Here is a 4,925-nt window from a genome sequence, read left to right as displayed (position 1 = left end):
CCCCGTGCTTCACGGTTGGGATGGTGTTCTTCGACTTGCAAGTTACCCCTTTTTCCTCCAAACATAACAATGGTCATTATGGCCAAACAGTTCTATTTTTGTTTCATCAGACCAGAGGACATTTCTCCAAAAAGTACGATCTTTGTCCCCATGTGCAGTTGCAAACCGTAGTCTGGCTTTTTTTATGGCGGTTTTGGAGCAGTGGCTTCTTCCTTGCTGTGCGGCCTTTCAGGTTATGTGGATATAGGCCTCGTTTTACTGTGGATATAAATACTTGTACCTGTTTCCTCCAGCATCTTCACAAGGTCCTTTGCTGTTGTTCTGGGATTGATTTGCACTTTTCGCACCAAAGTACGTTCATCTCTAGGAGACAGAACCGCTCCTTCCTGAGCGGTATGACGGCTGCGTGGTCCCATGGTGTTTATACTTGCGTACTATTGTTTATACAGATGAACGTGGTACCTTCAGGCATTTGGAAATTGCTCCCAAGGATGAACCAGACTTGTGGAGGTCTACAATATTTTTTTTTGAGGTCTTGGCTGATTTCTTTTGATTTTCCCATGATGTCAAGCAAAGAGGCACTGAGTTTGAAGGTAGGCCTTGAAATACATCCACAGGTACACCTCCAATTGACTCAAATGATGTCAATTAGCCTATCAGAAGCTTCTAAAGCCATGACATCATTTTCTGGAATTGTCCAAGCTGTTTAAAGGCACAGTCAACTTAGTGTATGTAAACTTCTGACCCACTGGAATTGTGATACAGTGAATTATAAGTGAAATAATCTGTCTGTAAACAATTGTTGGAAAAATTACTTGTGTCATGTACAAAGTAGATGTCCTAACTGACTTGCCAAAACTGTAGTTTGTTAACAAGACATTTGTGGAGTGGTTGGAACACAAGTTTTAATAACTCCAACCTAAGTGTATGTAAACTTTGCAGGGGAGGGGAGAGAAGAGGAGAGAAAGAAAGAGAGAGAGTGGGAGAGAGAGCGAGAGAGAGACTCCCTACACGCTCCACCACCTCTCTCTGAGATACAGTAGGGTTGGGAACCGCTCTGCTATCTCTGGCTTATCTGGTTAACCACAGAAACCCCTCTAACCACACACACACACACACACAGGATCTCTGGACCTCTTCCAGACCATAACTACCAGAAAACTGTGGAGACGCCCACTGTCTCACTATTTAGAGGACCACCCAATGAATTAATCCGTCACTCACTCAGGCCACAGTCCCCAGGACAACAAAGAAGTAGGAAGTTGGACTAATGGATTGACTTACGCTTGATAAGCTGACCGCCATTGAGGGTGGTGATACAACAGACAGGTCACCTGTGATACAAGTCAGTATTCGACATCCATCCATGTCTGAGGACGTAGGGAGATTACGTGGAAACCGGCCACTAGGGGCAACAGTGAGCGCTGTTACCTTCAAGTAGGTTTCAGTTTTACTAGGGTGTTGGGACGGGAATGGCGGATGGGCGTAAGCATCTACCTCTGATTCCAGATGTTGCAAGTTCTAATCCAGTGATAGAAAGTTGTTTTTGAGATTGTTGTTTTAAGCCTATCCCAAGCCCTTACCTTAATCATTCGGAGTTAATGCCTAACCTTAAGATTTCTGAGTTAATGCCTAAACTTAACCCTGACCTTAACTAAGATTACTTAGTTGACAATAAGGGATATATGAGGGACCTTTCTAATAATTAATCATCATTAACTAACCACAATCATAATAATTCTCAAGTGGAACCACAAGACATTGACCACATGCACTTGGAAAAAGCCCTTTCAGCTGCTTGTAGTGCCACACACACACAATCCATGTATTAAGCCTTTCAACCTCTTAAGAGATATGATCTGTACACAGCCTGCGATAACCTTTTATGACATCATCTTAATGCACAGGCTATAAGGTTAACCCTTTTCACACATGACCTGACCTCATGAGTTGTAATCTCGGTATGAGTCCATAAAGTTTGTTTTCTTTTTTTTAGAATAGTTCCGAAGGCCATTGCATGATGACCCGTAATATACAAAGAGACTAGAGGCTAACTGCAAGTGGGTACAAGTTGCAATAACATGAATACTGTGGTATATTAGTGCAGGTAATACAATAAAAAGAAAGTATCTCGCAAACAACATGTTTTTTCTTTAGAATAGACCGTTTCGATCCTGCAGGGTGTAGTTAGGCTAAATACACTTGCATGATGAGGAAGCCTGCTTGGGACCGGTAGACTTGGTTAGTTCATAGAGCAACCATCACCTAGGCTTTAACTCATGAGGTCAATTCTCCCTTAGCTACAATGGTTTATTGGAATGTGTGTGTCTCAGTCTTAGTACAAAGACTAGAGCATCAAGAGTTCATTTTGTAATCAAACCTTCATAGAAAGTTGCTTGTAAATTCTGCATGTGTTGATGAATTACCAGTAAATCAGATTAATTAATTAATTTCTAAGAAAGTGTAAACATTTACTTTAAAACGAGCCTATAATCATTATATCAGCTATAATCATCATTAAATCGTGATAACATTACCATTAAAATTTGGCAGCACAAAAATCAAGGGAATATGGCAATGCTGATGGCTACATACTATTGTTGAGAGTATGGCAGTAAGTACAAACTTCACATCGGAGTGTTATTGAGCACAATTTAAAACAATTACATATTTTACAGAATTAATACAATTACATGTAGGCCTACACCATACAGTGAAGGAATTGCTCCCAAGTGTGGCTAGAGTCACGGGTAGCCTTAATGAGTTGTTGAATATCCATAAGGGGCGGGGTTTGGATCTCTCACAAATTTGAGCGGGCCTACTAAAAATGCAGTGATCTATTCCGTTCCAATTCTGCCTGTACAGACAGCATAAAAAGTATTCAATAAATAATATTGCTGTAACTCATTAATGGGGATAAATTATGTACGTTTTAACTCTGTAAATTATTGTAAAATGACAATTATAACAATAGTAACAATTCCATCTCTACTGTCACTGTGTGTGATGTTGAAATAAAGAATACTTCCAAATGCGTAAAACTCAAATTATGCATGAAAAGTCAGTCAGCAATTTGACTGGTGGGCTCTTGTAACCAGCGTTCAAAAGTATACAGACTGTGTTCAATAAACACAAGACAAATATTTAAATTCCCCCAAAAGAGGATGGGTGATTCTCTGAGAAGGCATTCCCCAATGAATCCTGCATAAACCAGGCACACTGTGCCATGTCATAGACAAGACTACAGTGTGCGTGAATATGTTGTGAATTATTTAAAATAAGTGGCTCACTCAAAAAACGGTCTTCCAATGTCTCTATATATATTTTAAATACATGTACAAGATGCAATCGCCTCATATAAACATTTGGAATAGCCTACATTTAGCCCGGGGATACAGAATGTATGTACTCAGCGAGCTCTCCGCAATAGAGCAGTGCATGTCAGGTAGTCTACACCGAGCCTGGTCTTGCAAGCTATTGTTTGCAACAATGTTGCCCTAAATTATACATCTCAGGCTTGCAATTCCGCGATTGAAAAAAAGCAACTTCAAGGCTGTAGCCGCATAATTTGTTTGAAGATTATTATACATGCGCACACTTGATTCGAGAGAGCCACTAGAAGTTGAGGAAACACATCGCACTTACCCCGTGTGTCGCTTCTACTGCCCAGCTGACAGCGAGTACACAAATCCTATAAAATAAATAAACAATTATATTATATATCCGTCTGGCTTTTCAAATAATACAATTTGTAAGAAAGTATTCGCTCTATATAGTTGGCTATACAGAACAGCTGATAAGCAATGTCAAACTATACCACTATGGCAACATCCATTTTGAGCTAAAATAAACACACCAGAACTTCATTTTGAATCCCGACTGGAAGAGAAAACTCAGGTAGTTTTCCCAGTAGTGCTCTCCCAGTCCCGTCTTCACTCCAAGCCGCTAAAAGTGTCTAGACGAGCTCATTGAAGAATCCAAAAAGCGTCTCTCTTTCAGAAACACGAGAAGCAAGAAGAGCGAGAGATAAAGCAGTGCAATTTCAAAAAGGGGGAAGAATCACGCACCAAATGGTTATTTTCGTTAGCACTAGTTCAAATCGTTAGGTTATTTCGTCGCTTTGCGCTATAAAGAATAAGGAAAGTTAAAACTCACCAAAGTTCAGTTGTGAAAACGTTCGTCCCCTGCCGGACTTGTTTCACGCACCGCAACTACTTGGCAGTGCATGAGCGCAGAGAAGAGGGGTGGGGCTTAGACATGTCACTCATATTCCATAGCCTACCTTTTTTCATTTACATTTACGTCTTTACCCACTTCTTACCACTTTTACGCACAAATTAGAAAGCACTATTAGCTTACACTATCACTACTCAAATAAAGTGATAACAAGTAAATTAAATGTTATTTTGATATTTCAATTCGATTGAACAGGAGATCAAATACACATTTCGTGTGACAGGCTATGAATGATGAACAGTGAATGCTGAAAACACTTGTGATACCTTGAGTTGATATATTGGGTTTGGTTGCTTTTATAGGCCTAAAGATGTTAAAACTGTGCTATTCAACTGCAAAAGAGCAGAAAAATGAATTGATAACTGATCACTCATCAAGAAAGGGTGATCTTTGTGGAATGTTCTACATAATCCCCTACATCCCTGACTTTTCCAAAAACGTATTTTCCCTAAATCAGTATGGTAATGACATGCAACATGTTAGGATGACATTTTGAAATGTCAAATAAATGTTTTAGCTTATGGAAAAACGTATTCTTGAACACAAGACCTGTTGAAGCAAGTGTCAGGGGCATGCGCATTGATCCAAAGTAGATCCGGCTGTAGCAGGTTCGCAAGTCGAGAGAGAAAAAGTTAGTCAGGATTTGCAGAAGGGAACGGTCCCACGACTGGAAAGCTTGGAGTCGCCAC

At 40.1% G+C, this 4,925-nt stretch overlaps 1 protein-coding gene and 1 long non-coding RNA gene across 3 annotated transcripts in view; one reads left to right on the top strand and one right to left on the bottom strand.

Annotated features, from left to right (window-relative positions):
* Positions 1–3,644: 3,644 nt before the first annotated feature.
* Positions 3,645–4,242, bottom strand: LOC123491507. The gene is made up of 3 exons (XR_006661354.1): positions 4,156–4,242; positions 3,857–3,992; positions 3,645–3,691 (listed from the first exon to the last, which is right to left on the bottom strand). It is a non-coding gene; the product is annotated as an uncharacterized LOC123491507 (long non-coding RNA).
* A 625-nt stretch (positions 4,243–4,867) lies between these two features.
* Positions 4,868–4,925, top strand: part of col4a5 (collagen, type IV, alpha 5 (Alport syndrome)) — a 93,565-nt gene continuing 93,507 nt past the window's right edge. For both annotated transcript variants that reach the window (XM_045221868.1, XM_041882643.2), the window contains exon 1: positions 4,868–4,925. This exon is cut by the window's right edge and continues 221 nt beyond it. The gene's annotated coding sequence lies outside the window, so the exon portion shown is untranslated.

The sequence above is a fragment of the Coregonus clupeaformis genome, chromosome 8 (genome assembly GCF_020615455.1).
Source record: "Coregonus clupeaformis isolate EN_2021a chromosome 8, ASM2061545v1, whole genome shotgun sequence".
Classification (NCBI taxonomy): Eukaryota; Metazoa; Chordata; class Actinopteri; order Salmoniformes; family Salmonidae; genus Coregonus; species Coregonus clupeaformis.
This window is presented reverse-complemented; position numbering and strand designations above follow the sequence as displayed.